Raw genomic sequence first — 15,431 nt, 5'->3', positions numbered from 1 at the left:
CCGGGGGACTCGCTGTGCCCAGGACCCTTGGGAGCACCCACTGGTGTCCCACCAGTGACCGGGGCAGTGGCCCGAGCTGCACGCTCTGGTGCTGCCTTCCACCGGCAGCAGCCTCCTGTTTCCTCTGTGCCCTTTGGCAGTGCAGGCAGGGGCTGCTGTCAGTGCCATTCCATGGCTTTCTCCTGGAATGCTTTGAGGTGTTTTGGGATGCGCGTTCTCGCAAATTGACGGGCTGAGACACCAGACGAGGAAGCAAAATTTTCTCCTCTGTTATTTCATTAGTTACTGAGATTAAAATTCTGTTTTGAAACTTCAATAAACCAGTCTGAAGGCAGCTCTCCCCTTTGCTCAGCTCGCACTCAGATGCTCCAGGCATCATTGTGTCTTCCAGACTAGACAAGATTGAATTTCTAATGGATAGAAATGAGCACACAAGCTTGGAATCCCTTTTCATGTTTCATTATCCACTGCGTGCGTGCTCCCTACTCACTGCCTGGTACCGGTTGTCATGCCAATGGCTCCTGCCCACCCTGGGCCTTGATCCCAATCCCTCCTTGGCATCTCCTGACGTCCCCTCTCAGCCCCATGCTGCAGGATCTGTGCAATGTCAAACTCCCCTGTGTGCCATTCCCTGCGAGCCGCGCCAGGCTGCCTGTGTCTTGCTTTGGGGATGCTCTGTCCCAGTGGGAGGCAGGTGAAAATGGGATTTACATTTAGAAGAGGACCTGATGCTTCCTTTGGGAAGTCGGATGGGTTCAGAGTGTCTCGAAACTGGGAATCAAGCAATGTCTAAAATGATCCCAAGGAATGGGTGCGTGGTGTGCGGGTGGGGCTGGTGCTTCTGGAAAACGGGATTGTTGAACCCGGGGAAGTCATTGCAACTGGAATTTATGGAAGTGGTAAAACAACTTTTGACAAGAGGCTCCCCTCCTCCGCAGCCGGGAGGGAATATTCCCCTCGTGTCGGATCGATAAACAATTAATGCAGAAGCTGGGAGCTGGAGGAAAAGGGAGAGTTTTCCAGATTTCTGGACTCAATCAGGCCCTGGGGGAGACGCAGATGTGAGAATCTGAGACCTGCTGATAAAATCTTGCCCTTGATAACAGGCTCCTCAATTCCTGGACCACAGATGATACTTCCTTTGCTGAATGCATCCACTTTTAAATATAGAACTTGTTCCGAGATATTTATGCTTCCAACATGTTTAATGTAGCTTTACTTAATAATCTGCCTCAAAATGCTGGCTTTCCCCCACATTTTAATTGAATTCTAATTTCCATTCGGAATCAGCTTAAATTAAATGAGTTTAGAAACATAGTAAATAATACATATAATTCACTTACTCCTACCATAAGCTGTGAAAGCAAAGGATCCAAATAACTATTTGACCCTGCATGTGGGACATCCTTCTTGATAGCACAAGATCTGGCATCCTTTTGCTAAATATGGTGTCTTTGGGATTTGGCCATAGGAAAGGAAATGGGAAGGAACAGGAATTAGGGAAGAAAAACAAATTGTAACTGGAAACTGGAGTCCAGACAGAGCTGCTCTCCCTGCTCCCCATCCCAGCCATCCCACCCATGTCCTGGTTCTCTGCAGCACCCCAGGGTGAGGGTCTGCCTGCCCCACAAGGACTGAGGATGAGGAAGGCAGCAGTGGCTCTGAGCCAGCAATGATCAGAATAAACCTGTTCCGTGTGGTGGATGCTCTTGGTTAGTGGCTCAATGTCGGGGTCCTTGGGTTGGGGTTTGGAGCCTGGCTGGGCTCCAGCAGCATTCAGTGCCTTTTTCTCTGGGGCTTAGGCTGTGCGATGGCAGGATGGAGACATCGGGTGGTGATGGCACCAGTGTCCCCTGTGTATGGGTTTGGGAGGCTCCAGGTCACTGGGAGCACTGAGAAGCCTTTGGGCTCTGGCAGATCCTCCATGAGCTGCCTTTGCTACTGCTGTGACTGAGGGAGCTGAGGGTTTTAATGCAGCTTCCCCAAACAGCATTTGGGTCCGTAACGCCCGATGGGCACAGCACTGTGGGATGCTGGGTGCAATGGAGTGTTGGCTGTTTGCAGGCTGGGAAGGTCTGTTAGCTCGGCAGGAGTTCCTGGGGTCTGTTTTGTAGGCAAAAGGGATTGGAGATCTCGCACAGCTTGTGGTTTGGTTTCTGGGCAGTGAAGGAATTTCTGCCATAATGCTCTAGCAGGCCCTGAAGGTGCCCCGAGGCCGGGGTGTCACAGCCCTGGTGTTCGGGGATGGCGTGTGGTGCAGTTACGGGTATTCAGCATGCACAAGGGGTGGCTGGTGCTGGGAGCACCGCTCTGCGCCGAGGGACTCTGCAGGCAGTCCAGGCGATGTGCACGTCAGTGCATCACTGCTGCAGCCACCCAGGGCTGTGCTGCAGCCGGGCTGGATGCACAGGGTGATCCCGCTGCGGAGGGAGGACGTACCAGCAGCATCCCTGGGGCTTTCCCCATGCCCCCTGTGCAAGAGCAGGGCTGGGGGTGCAGCCACAGGACCCCCAGAGCCGCAAACAGCAGGTGCTGCACGGGAGGGCTCTCGCAGGCAGATCCGGCTTTGCCTGGGAAGGTGCTTCATGGAATATGCAAATCCTGGTACGGAGAGAGGGGCCTGAATCATTATACGCATAGGCAAGGCTTTTTTAAATAAAGCTATCTCCAGTATATTGCAGAAGTAATTAGAGAATCCTGAGCTGGCTGCATCTCGATCTTTATAGCAACAGAGCTGATAAAGCATGATTCAGGGACCTCGTTATCTTTTTTTAAAGAAGTTTTTATTTAACTTCCGTGAAGTTGCCATGGTTACCCCTGTGCATGGCTTCCCTGCCTCGAGTGCAGCTGCCAGCGCTGAGAATTAAAACATCTACATTTGGAGCAGGCCTGGCCTCCCCCCGCTGCAATCCTGGCTGTGCTCTCGCGGGGGGAGCCTGCGGATCAGGAGCCTCGTCCCTTGCTGGGCCTGGAAAAGGCATTCCCAGCTCCTGTGCTTGGGCTGTTTTGGCTTAGTAAAGCTCAGCCTTTTCTGTGCTGAGCAAACAACCCAGCGGGAAGGGTTTGAAGGGTAGGTTTGGGTCCCCGGCAGCTCAGGAGGGAGGCAGTTGTGCTACCTGACCCGAGCAATGATGCACATTGCACGGCCATTGCTCTGCGTACACTGTTGCATGCAAAACAGTGTTAATTGTCCCATCAAGATCTCTGACATCCAAACCTCAGGATAGAGGGAACCTTGCTGCTGGTGGGTTCCGGGGCTGCCTACCTGGCCCCAGCAGCATGGGGAGGTGGCAGGAGGCACTGGGACCGGGACTGGCACCTGCAGTGCTGGGTCACCCTGTTACCATGGGGTTGGTGGAGGCTGCGGGTTTAATGAGCCCCAAATGAGCCCTCTCCTGATCTTGCGCTGGGAAGCCATGGATGCAGGCGCAGGAGCCGAGGTGAGGTATGAGATCAACCTGTTTCCATGGCAATGGCCATGACATAAGACACGAAAAGGAGCTGTTTGGTGACAACACGTTCTTGAGCCAGGTGAACCCAAGAAGCTGGGGAGCTGAGGAGGCAGCAGCTGCCCGCAGCCAGCCCAGGGACTGGGATGCAGGAAGGTGCGGAGCTCCAGAAGGGGAAATCGGTGCGCGAGCAGTTGTTTGATGGGAAGGAGAAGCCGTGCTGCTGCCTCCTGCCAGCGCAGGGCTTTGATTTCTGCTGGCAGGGGCGCTTGGGTCTCGCGGGTGCCTGGCACGGCCGCTCTGATCCGCTGCGCTCCTTCCCGTCCCCGCGGCGCCGGGCAGGTAATGAGGAGCCGTGCGCCGGGTGGTGGTAGCGGCCATCTGCCCAGGGCAGGGCTGAACTCCGTCCTCATTACGTCCGTCAAAGTTTTGTCAAGCTTCCCCCCCTGCTCCTCTCGCGTTCCGAAGCAGCGCAGGGTGGGAGGGTGTGTGGGAGGTGAAGCGGCACCAGAAATAGCTCATCGCGCTCGGGGGTGCTGCGGGAAGGCACCGCTCCGGCAGCCCCGCTGCTGCCCCGCCGCCGCTTTGCCGGCTTCAGAGTCCCCCGGATGAAGTGAGCAGCTTCTGTTTGTTTGTCTCCCCTGTTTGCCTCCTCCCTCCCTCGATTCCTCTTTTTCCCTGCTCCGTTTTCCTTCCCGATGAAAGATTTTTCTTGCAGTGTCAAGGCAATGTGACCTGGTTCCGTAATAAAGAGGAAGCTTATTAGAATTAAAGCCCAACAGTGTTAAAAAAGCAATCTTTGCAAGATTGAGGCCATGAGGGAACTGTAAATTCTCAGCAAAGACCTCATTTAAAGCCTGGGATGGAAACACATGCGCACGCACGCACCAGCATGCGAGTCTGGTGCTGAGGAGAATTTGGGAGAGGATGAGGAAGAGGAGCAGAGCCTGGACCCTCTCGGATTTGCCCAGGATCCTCCCGTTGGACGGGCATGTTCATGGCTGTGTTTGTCACATGGCCTGAGTGGCTCCATGGCTACCCCTTGGGTTTGGGTTTATTTTCCCTCTTCCCCTGGGATCAGCCTCCTGGCACGACCGCACACCACCATGGAGGTGGGAGCAATGGCAGCCAGTGCCGAGCCTGCAGCTGCTGTCAGGCTTCCTGGTGACTATGGTTCTGTGCAAGCCCCAAGGGCTGCTCCTCACAGCAGTTCCCCTTGGGGTGCAATGGGTGCTGGGTGGGTGCTGGAGCCAAGATAGGGCGTCCCTCCCTGGGGGGAGGTGTGTGGCTCTGCAGACTCCCTGTCCTGGTGCTTGCGGCGGTGCTGTCTGCAGGGATGCTTCTGGTGCATCAGTCAGGGCTTGCAGTGCTCCGCAGGGCAGACTGGTGCATGTGGCACGGCTTTGGTTTCATCCTGCATGGAGCACAATTCCCTCCCACCTGCCTCTTTGGGAGCATGGATGGTACTTCTCATCCATGTCTGGGGACCCCCCAAGCACATTGAAGGGCTGTGATGGGGAGCAGCTGAAGTTACTGGCTGCCTTCTCTTCCTTTCTCCCTCCTCCTCCTCCTCCTGCTGTTTGTTCTGGGGCTGCCGCTGCATCCCCTCGGCCGGCTGTGGGCAGCGAGTGAGGAGCAAAGCAGAGGAGCTGCAAGCACGGCCCCAGAGCTCCTGCTGGCCGCGGAGCAGCAGCCCCCACCTCTGCCCACCGTGGGCCGTTGTCATCATTTGCTGTTTTCTGCCTAATTACAAAGCCAGCTTTCCTGGCGGGGAGCTCGGCGGCTGCTCCGGCGTGAAGTGCTGCGCACACCTGCGGTGCGGGAGATGAGGAGAGATGAGGACATCCAGCAGCAAAGGCAGGGCTGGTGAGCGGGTGCTCGGCAGCTCTCGGGCCCGAGGTCGAGTTGTCGGAGCCCAACACTGCTGGGAATGCCGGGGCTCCTGTGTGGGGAGGCCCCAGGTCAATGGGAGCTTGTGGTAAGGAGGCTTAAAGCTGGAGCCAAGCGGCCTGAGCCTGGAGGCTTTTCAGAGGCAGGGAAGGAGCTGCCACCTCCCAGGGGTCTGCATCCTGGTGCCCATGGCTGAGGGTCCCCCATGGCCTTGCCTGCTGAGTCACCGGTGAGCGCCTCTGCTCCCAGTGGGCAGTGTACTGGGGGATCCTGCTGAGGGATAGGATCTGAGGGAGTTTTCCCCTGGGTCTCACATGAGCGCGGGGAGTTGTGCTGTGTTCCCATGAGATGTGGTGCTCGGTTCAGCTGTAGCCTCTTGTTGTCACTTCTGCTCCTGGTTATTTATAGCCAGGCAGCGCTGGAGTTGTGCTTATCCTGAGTCATGAATTAGAATTTGGGGTGTACGGTGAGGTTTGTGCAGATGGGCTTTGGGGGCACCATGGTCCTCACCTATCCTCCGGATCTGCTGCAAAGACTCTGAGGAGCAGCCCTGGGGTTATAGAAGGTTTTTTTCCTGAAGAGGTCTGAGCAGATCCCTGCCCTGCTGCCTTCCTAGCACACTGTTAATTTAATGTCTTGACTTGGAGCCGTTCACTCCAGGATAAATGGCTTTTCCATCCAGAACCCATGTGAGTTATTCTGATGTTTTGCTACTGAGTAGATGTGGGTAGGGGAGAGCCAGGTGTTGGATTGGGCGATAGGCAAGGGAAGCAATCTCTGGGAGGCCATCAATTTGGATTAAGCTTTGTGGACTGGAATGTAGGGTAATCACCATCCTTCATTTCAGAGAGGTAAGAAAAAAGTCAGCTTCTTTATGGATTGTTATAGCTGCAGTAGGAATTGCTTCCACCCTGGCCACGGGCACACATCCCGCTGGGCAGAGGTGGTGGAGGAGGGTGTAAAACCAAAGGAGCAAGCGGCTGCAGCAGAGCATGCTGGGGAAGATGTGGTGGGATTCAATGGGGGAGCAAAATCCCTGCTCTCCAGGAAAGCTGGGTCTGGACCTGGTGGGGGTGGGATCCCATGTGTCTGTCCCTCCTGGGGTGCCCTCTGTAGAGGCTCCTGCATGGGTGTTGGAGTTGCTCTTTGACCAGAACTTAGTGTTCAGTGGACCTGCTTGAGTGGAAAGATTCTGTGATTCCATCTCCTGGTACAGCGTGGGGGGGTACGGGACAGGAACAGCCGCTGCCTTGATCTGTGCGCACAGCATCCCCCCTTCCCAGCCCTGCAGCACAGGAGCTGTGGAGCATCTCTTGGTCTGCTCCAGCAGCGCTCTCCAGGCATCCTCCACTTGTGTGCGCCTACGCTCAGGCAGCAAGAAAAGGCTCAGTCCCGTAAACAGGGGAGAGGGGGAGTGATGGAATGGAAATGGGAATGGGGCAGCGCTTGGAGGCGGGGGAGTGCGGGTGCGAAGGGAACCAGCCGAGTGGAGCTGGTGCACTGCTGCCTGCACACTGCCTGCATTGCTGCCTGCACGCTGTGGTGGGGAGATGCTCGCAGGGTGGAGAGCTCTGAGCTTTGCACAAGGCCTCTCTTCTTCCCTTTTGTTTGTACTTTTTTCCCTTTATATATTTGAGTGCTTCGTTTTCCAGGAGCTGTCATTTTACATAAACCTCTCAGCGAGGTACATCCATTCCCACTGCCAAAATCTCCATATCAAACACTTGTAACATGCCGCTGAACTGACAGCCCCGACTCTCCGCGCTCTGTGGCTTTACAAAGGGATGCTGCGTCGGTGAAGGATATAAATACACGCAGTGAAACGACACGCAGCGCTCGCTCCCCTCTCGCTCCCCTGCTCTCTTGTTGCCCGGTTTAAATTCATCTGCAGCCTCGGCACTGGTGCCTGTGGCCTCCCGCTGCACTGCTGTGTGTGAGGGGATGCGGGGCAGGCAGCTGCAGTGCTGCGTGGGTGCTGCTGCATCACTGCGGGGAGGTGATGCAGCCACTGCGGGGTGAGCAGGCTGCACCCTGGGCACCTCGGGAATCCTTCTCCAGCTTGAATGCAGCCCTGTCGGCACCTCCTTGTGGCTGCCGCATCCCTGGCAGTGTTCAAGACCAGGTTGGACACAGGGGCTTGGAGCAAGCTTCTCCAGTGGAAGGGGTCCCTGCCCGTGGCAGGGGTTGGAACTGGATGAGCCTTAAGGTCCTTTCAACCCAAACCATTCCATGATTCAGTGGTTCTGCCTCGTGGCAGCTGTGGTTGGAGCTATGGGGTGGGTTTATGGACTTGGGCATACTCTGGGATGTGCCTCATCTGCCGCTGACGTGCTGCGCTTGCTGCTTGTTGCCCTGAGCGCCCCTTGTTTGGCAAGTGCAGCTCCAGTGCAGTCAGGGTCCCCATTCCACTGGGGCATGGAGAGGCCCACCTTTCTTTGCCTCAAATCCCATTTTAATAGGAATATGTGGACAGAGAGAGTTAAGCCATCCAATTGCTTTCTTTCCAAAGAAAATTCTTTTCTTCTGGATGAAATTCAAATCCAACCCAAATCTCTGTTTCTTTGCAAAGGATAAGGAAGGAAATGCAAAATACGCTCCCCACCCTCCAAGTCTATCAGTCTTGCAGCTGATGAACAGAACCAGTCCTGCTCATCCTGGGATTCCCTCCCTCCTCTTTGGAAAGAATTTGTGGTGGTTGCTGATGGTGTCGTAGTCACAGGGTGCTGGGGTGGCCACGAGCACCCCTTGGTTCTTCCCCAGGGCGAGACATGACTATCCTGGGGGGCAGTGGGATGCTGGAGCAGGGGAGTGGGTGCTGCTTGAGGGCCGAGAGCTCCTGTGGTCCTTCTCCCCTTCCCTGAGCAGGGGCTCCATGGGCCCTGCTGCTGTGTTACGTGGCTGTTCCGTTGGTCCTTCCCTCTGGCACGGGATGTTAGTGGTGACCCAGCACTGGCAATGCCCCGCTTGGAGGTTTCTGCTGCTCATACAGACAGGAGCCTCAGCTGGGAAACATGAGAGTTATTTTCTTTAATGTAAAGCCATTAAAATGGTTTTTAATTGAGTTCATTTCCGCAAGTTCAATGATAAATTTTTAAGTGCCTCAGCTTGGAGAGGCAGGTCCACGCCTGGCTCCTCCCTTCTCATGCAAGAGAAGCTCCAGGACCTGGCATGTTTCTGGGCTGTTGCTGCTTCCATTCACAGAGATCCTTCGAGACCTCTGCCCCAGCTGAGGGGAAGCTTGGCCCATGTGTGTGGGGTGTGACCCCAGAGCTCCCGTCCCCCCCAGCCCTGCTGCCCGGGTGGGCACTGCTGGGGGACATGGAGGTGCTCTGGGTCAGGTCTCTGGAGACCTGAGCTTGGCTGGGGGACCATGGCGGGTGAGGCAGCGCGGTGCAAGCTGTGGCACCATCTGTGCCCTCGCTGGCAGAGCTGCACAGACCTCGCGGCCGCAGGCGGCTTTCTGGAGGAGAGGAGTGCTCCTGGCTGGTGATGGTGCTCCTGCGAGCCTGGGCAGCACCCATGGGCTGGGGCTGGCATGTGCCACGGTTGTACTGAGCCCGGGGAGTGTTGCACCCACTGGGTACCCGCTGCCAGCTCAGGGCAGTCCCGAGGATTCCCTTTTCCCATGTTGGAGGGAACAATCCGGGCTTGGCTGCTGGCTTTAGAGCGTGGCTCAGCACAGAGCCTTATGTTTGCTTCAGAGGAGAGGTGATCATTCATCCTGGTGCTGGAGGCTGGGATGGCACATGGTTGAGCTCCCCCCACGCTGATGGATGGATGCTTGGGAAGGGCCAAGTTGTAGAACCCCTTGAGAAGGGGCTCTCCTGGAAGGAGTGGGTCCGGCTCTGTGCTTGCTGAGAGCGGCTGCTCGGTGCTGCTCCATGGGGAAATTCCCTGTTTCTGGTTTCCCTGGCAGGCTGACAAGTGCGCACCAAGGAGGCCGCGTGCCTGTGGCAGGAGCAAACAGTACTTAAACACTTCATGGTTTGAGATGGGACCCTTTGGTCCATGGCTACACTGTGGGGCAGGGTCCCCTCAGCTGACAGGGCCCTGGGGAGCTGTAGATCAGGGAGGGTTTGGCTCAGAGATGAGCACCCGGCCCCAGAGCTGCTCCTGGCCATTGCTGCCCTTCCCTCAGCCCCCAGCTCCCCTCTCCTTGTCCCTGTGCTGCTGGGATGTGCCATGGGCACACTGGGTTTACCCGTCTGCTGCAGGAGGGGAAGCTGGAGCAGGGGAAGCAGTGATGGGTTCAGGTGGAGCATCACCCTCGGCTCCGTCCCTCGCAGTGCGGGCAGGCAGTGCCTCTCCCAGTGTTCCCAGTACCTGCTCTTGGTCCGGTGCCCGTTGTCCCGCTGGCAGCAGCAGCTGCCGTGGCTGAGCCCGGCCAGGAGCAGCCCCCGGTGCCAGCTGCCTCCGGGCCACCTTCCCTGCTCCTGTCTTTGTTCAGAGGCTTTTCCCTGCCTCCCTGCCTGCTTGTGCTCCTGCAGGAGCACTGGTATTGGAGGGAGGGTGCAGGCTGTGGGAGGTGGAGGGAAGATGGTCTCTGCAGGCAAAGTTCATGGACGTCCATCACTGGCGATGGGAAGTTTTTGTAGGTGCTGATGAACTGCCTCCCTCTGATGTGACATGGCAGGATAAAATATGAGTGACCGCATTCTTTGACTTAAAACTTAATTAAAACTATACATCAAAAACGTGAGACCCCAGGCTTAATAAAATCTGATAAAATTATACTAATACACTTCAATTTCAATTCAAGGCTCCCTGATGGAAGAGCGTGAGAGGCTGAACCCATAACTGGATTAGAAACACCTCCTATGCAATATTTATGGTGCTGTCCTACTTGAGATGCACGGCCTCCGAGGAAGACTCTGGCATTGTGATGAAGAGGAGGTGTCAGCACAGCTTACATGTAAATAGAGGGCAGGATCATACAGGCTCTCCTGGCAGAGGGAAATGCCTCCGGACCCCGGCCATGCCTGCCCCATGCGGTGCTGCCGCAGTCCCTGTCTGTGGTGCTGGTGGCCCATCACCTGCTGGTCAGGGCGAAGGGAGAAGCTGCTGAGCTCTGGGGGTGCACGCTGCCCGTGGGCTCCTGGCAGCTGCTGGTGCTTTGCTTTCACAGGTGATTTATTGAGCGAGATGCTGTTGGATTAGAGGCTTAGAGCCAGAGCCCTGCCATTAGGAGCTGAGTGGAGAAAATGAGCCTGTTAAATTGCTGTGCTAGTGTGGCCGTTGCGGCGGGGAATGTGGCGGTTGAGCTGCTGGGGGTGGTTTCATGGTGGGGATGCCTCTGCTGCAGGTAGAAATCAGCAGCAGCACCCTGTGTCCTGCACAGTTACCTCAGGCAGGTTCCCTCCGTCACAGCCTGGAGCATCCCCACTGCTGGAAGTGCTCGCTCAGCCTTTTCCAACTGGCCTCATGTCCCCAGATCTCACTTTCGGGCAGAAATGACCTGGGTTTGCGTCTGTGGAGGGGTTTGTGCTCGGTGGGATTGGGGTTTCCCGGCACGCTCAGTGGCTGCAATGCCACCTCTCCCTGGTGACACGGGAAGCGGCTCTGGTAGACTGCTAACGTGGGACATAAATCGTGGTGGAGACAGGGGAGGTCAGGGCAGGGAGGCAGGACCAGTAAAGCACTGCGGTCATGAGGCTTTGGCCTTAGAGGAGAACCCGGGCTGTAATTACAGAGCAAAGGGAAGCACGCAGCAATGTGGCTGTGGGAGCTCAGCCCTGGCCCTGCCCCGCTGCCCATGGACACCGTGCATGGGCTGACACCGCCTCTGTGTCCTCGCTGCCAGCCCTGGCCTGCTGCAGTGGGTTCTGGGGAGCAATGGCTTTGCTCACAGCCTGGAGCAATGTGATCCCGGGGTCTGCTGCCTCTGTTCCTTGGGTTGCACCTAAAGCCATCGGGACGCCGCGTTCTGCCCTGGCCGAGGGTGATGTGCAGCCTGCCCTCGACTGGGGTGCTGAGCACGGAGAGGGGAGCAGAGCCGTCTGTTGGGGTACAACCGCAGGGCTCCATGTCCATCTCCTGTGGCCTCTGGTGCTGTTCGCTCCACTCCTCTCCCTTCCAGGTGACCGGCGCATGCCTCTGGGGAGTGCTGGCGTGTGTTGGTGTTTCTCCAAGGTGGTGGCAGCCCGTGGTCCTCCCACGGCAAGTGGTCAGGCTTGACCCCGGGTGCTGTAGAGGGGGCAAAGTGGCTGCTGTGTGTTGGGGAGACCCTTCCTGGGCAGGAAGGGACATGGGGGCAGCAGCTCCGCCCCTCACAGGGTCCCTGTCCCCTTGCCCCCTGCCCAGGTCCCCTGGTGCTGGCAGTGAGGGCAGAGCTAAAGGAGAAGAGGGATGGTTCGGAGCTGGTGCCTGTCGCTGCCCACCCGCTGTCCTCCTCCCCAGCCTCACCCCCGGCTGCTCCTCGCGCCGTCCCGCTCCAGCGCTGCCTGCACCACGGAGCTGTATTTGCAGAGACTGTGGGGGATGGCGTGTGTGTAAAATTAGCACTGCTTTGTTAGTCCTTTTCAGGCTAATTCGGAGTGAAATGCTTTAGCAGCGGTGGGCTGATTCTATCAGCAGAACAAGAACTAATTAAATTCACTCTGACCATCAAGCAGTAAATTATTTATACCCAGACAGATGCAATCTAATCGGTAGCATCCAGCCCCACTGAACTTGCATCCTCCTTGCTTGGGGGCGAGGAGCAGGTCCAGCGGGCAGAGGGGCAGCAGGAGGGCTGTGGGGGCAGAGCAAGTTTTGGGCAGGGGATGCAAAGTTGTTTTCCTTACTGGAACCAGTGTTGTGGTGGGACCCATGGCCCTGCCAGGGGCTACAGGGGTGGCAATGAATCCCCCCGACATCTGCCTGTGTGAGCTTCATCACTCCCCTTCCTGCATCTTCTCCAGGCCTGGCAGTGCAGTACAGGCAGGGCAGTGCAGGCAGGACAGGCAGCTCAGCTCAGGGCAAATCCGAACTGTTACCATCTCCTCAAGGATGTAATTTTTTGGCTATCTGAGCCTGGTGTCTGATTAGATCATTCTTACATCTCAGTGGCAACCTGACCTTCGCCTGCTTAAAGGCTGCAGTTCACTCTAATTAGTATTGAGCTGAGACCTCTCTTCTCTTGAGTTGAGAGAGTGAAAAACAATTTGCTGGTCCTTCGGGAGAGGTGTAAAGGATTCCAGCAACCTGGGACACTGCTCTTGTTGGGGTTGGTTAAAATCATGTGTTAAAACGGATCTGGCCAGCAGTTATATTGTAGGGACACAAGGAAGTGGTTGCAGAGCAGCTGCAACAGCACGTTGCAGGGTCCTTGCCTTGCGGGGAAGGAGATCTCTATCCCATCCTTGGGAGAACAGTGTTGGGAGTACTGGTTTCATTGGTGAGAGCTTGGCTGTATCAGGGCACAGCAGCCAGGAACATGCCTGGGGCAGCATTAGGCCAGGCAGAGCGCACAGGGATGGGTTTGGGTGTTTAATGTCTGGCAGGCGAGAGGCCACAGCAGTGTCTGTGCCACTGCGGGGATGGGGACGGCTCCTCTGGAAGGGATCTGGGGCTTTCGCATTTATTAAGGTGTTTAAGGATAAACTGGCTGTGAACCAGCCTGTATGGGCCGAGCGTCTGTGGTGTGCAGGGCTGGAGCAGAGCTTCCATCAGGGCTGCCCAGCATTTCCTCCAGATAAGAGGGACCGCGGGCAGGCTCCGGCACTTGGCCTTGGCTGCTTGCAGCGCTCGGTTGCTTTCCACTGACTCCTTCCACATTAGATTTATTTTGCTGTATTACTCGAGGTAAAGGCACATCCATGGGTGCGGGCAGCACCGTGCTCTGCTCTGCTGCGTTTTGGGATGCTTGAGCCCAAATGGTGTTTGCATTTGCACCGGCGATTAATCTCTGTAACAGGGGAGGGAACTCTTGTTATGAATCAGGCTCACAACTCTCAGCACACATATTTCCAAAGCCCTGTTGAACTATTAATCCTCTGGGTTCCCTGCGGTAGGGAGGATGGAGGGGGAAATGTCACCTTGTGGCAGGAGAGCTGTGATAGGCAGCCAAGGCAGCCAGCTCCGTCTTGGAGATGGCTCCTGGTCTCCAGATCACTCCGCTGGACCATGTGGCCTCACAATTGATTTAAAAAGGGAAAAAAAAAGAAAAAGGAAAAAGAAGGCAACTGCTTAGCTCTGGGTTTGCTGCTGCTGAGAGGACAGATTTGCCTGCTGGCAGCTATCTGCCATTAAATGGATGAGCTATTCAAGTGTGGGTTATGGATTTAGGATCAGCCTGACTGTGCTGGAGAAGACACACGATGCTGAGCCCAGATGGATGTGTGGTCCGGGACGAGCTGACATGCTCTTTCCAGTAGTGGCAGGAGGTGGGATGGAGGAGCCTTCTCCAGGAGCAGATAACCTTGCAAAGGGCGAGAAGCTCCTCCAAGTTCCTCCAAACTGCTCCGTCCAAGCGCAGGCGGCTTGGCCAGGTTCCCTCCTGGCTGTGAGGGAGGGAGGTTCATGGGGCGGACACAAGCAGAAAGGCTGGAAGTGGAGCAGGAGGAGCAAGCCTGGGGCTTGGCTCATGGCTGAGCTGGATAACTGGAGGCTGGTTAAACAGGCTCTGCTGAGAGGAAGGAATTGGGAATTTCCCTCTGGGTTTGGTGATACTGACAGGAAGAGACCATGGAGGAGAGGGGCTTGGCTGTATTGGGCAATGGGCCTGGGACCTCATCCCTGTGTCAAGCCGTGCGGCACTGCCTGCAAACCTGCCATGGAGCCGAGCTACTGGTGAGCCCTTGGCTTCCTTGGTGCCCCTTCGCCATAGCCAGTGCAGGAGCAGCTTATCAGGGCCCAGCCAGTGCCACCAGCATCCTTCCCACACTGGGCAGCACTGGGAGATGAACTGTGCTTGGCTTGAGCGTTTCAGAGCCTGCGAGCAGCTTCCAGGCTGCGAATGTCCCTTTCCAGCCCCAAGGCTGCCGCAGAGAGCCTCCCTTCTCCTGTGGGCACCAGCACACACAGCCCCGGCACCCGCAGGGACAGTGTGGCAGCAAGGGAGTGAGTGGGACTCGCCAGCAGCCAGCAAGGTGTTCTGGGTTTGGCTCACTTGTGCACTGAGCAGCCGGGAAATGAAGCAGTTGGAAGGCATCTCCCTGGCGTTGCTCCAGGTGGGGCGGGATGCTGCGTGCTCCCTGCCCTGGGATGCGCCCGTGGTCCCCGGCTCCATCACGCCGGCCTGCAGGCGCTGCCGGGTGCAGGCAGTGTGTGGGTCCAAGCCGGCAGCACCAACACGGATCAGGAAACTCTAGCGTTTAAATTTTGTTATTTATTTTTATTTTCCATTTTTGACATTGTTCCTCAGCCCTCTATCGCGCTCCTTGTTAAGCTGTTAACTCACTCCATTTATTTAGTACGAGCATTGCTGAGAGCTCATTTTTATCTTGGTGAAAACCAGACTTGCTCATGGGCGCATAATGAAATTGTATAAATATACCCTTAGCTGGGAATCTAATTTATTTTTCCTGTTCATTATGGGGTAGAAGGCCATTATGAGATGTATAACTTTTTTTTTCCCAGTGCTGGAATTGAAGGGCTGGTGCGGGCTCTTTTTATACTGATGATTTCGTCCTGATTCAATTTAAAGCTGGTTAGAGCTCAAATACTGGAGCATAATTGACAAAGATCAGTGTGGGTTGTAATGCTAATGTCTTGTCTGTGGCTCGGCAGCAGTGCTGGGTGAAGGCAGGTTGGAAACCGCGTCCAGCAGAGAGTGGCTCGGTCCTGGTGTGCCCGGGACAGGTACAGGGAGTAGGATCGAGGTGCCCGGGAGAAGCACATCCCCAGGGATCACTGCCGAGCCCTGGGAGCATGGAGGCCGGCTCGTCTGTGCCACAGGGAGCAGCAGTGCCCCACACCAGGGTCAGCAGGACGTGAGTCTGTCCATTTGTCCATCAGCGGGATTGATTTTTGACTGTATTGATATTGCTATAAAGTCATGTTTATAGAGCTATAATTAAGCGGGGCCATTTAGCAGGCAGTGTTAAGTGCTGAGCAGATTTATGGCACAGTGCAGCCTTCTGCGGTGTTATATTTCACCATGAAGTACACCGG

General features: G+C 56.2%; 1 protein-coding gene across 1 annotated transcript in view; it reads right to left on the bottom strand.

The window, feature by feature from the left end:
- Nucleotides 1-509: 509 nt before the first annotated feature.
- ARL16 (ADP ribosylation factor like GTPase 16) overlaps nucleotides 510-15,431 on the bottom strand; it is a 251,534-nt gene continuing 236,612 nt past the window's right edge. Inside the window, exon 6 of the mRNA XM_057409652.1 lies at nucleotides 510-521. The gene's annotated coding sequence lies outside the window, so the exon portion shown is untranslated. The remainder of the gene's footprint in view (nucleotides 522-15,431) is intronic.

The sequence above is a fragment of the Pezoporus wallicus genome, unplaced genomic scaffold, assembly GCF_028554395.1.
Source record: "Pezoporus wallicus isolate ANWC-B61680 ecotype Strahan unplaced genomic scaffold, APGP_CSIRO_Pwel_v1 contig_12974, whole genome shotgun sequence".
Taxonomy (NCBI): Eukaryota; Metazoa; Chordata; class Aves; order Psittaciformes; family Psittacidae; genus Pezoporus; species Pezoporus wallicus.
This window is presented reverse-complemented; position numbering and strand designations above follow the sequence as displayed.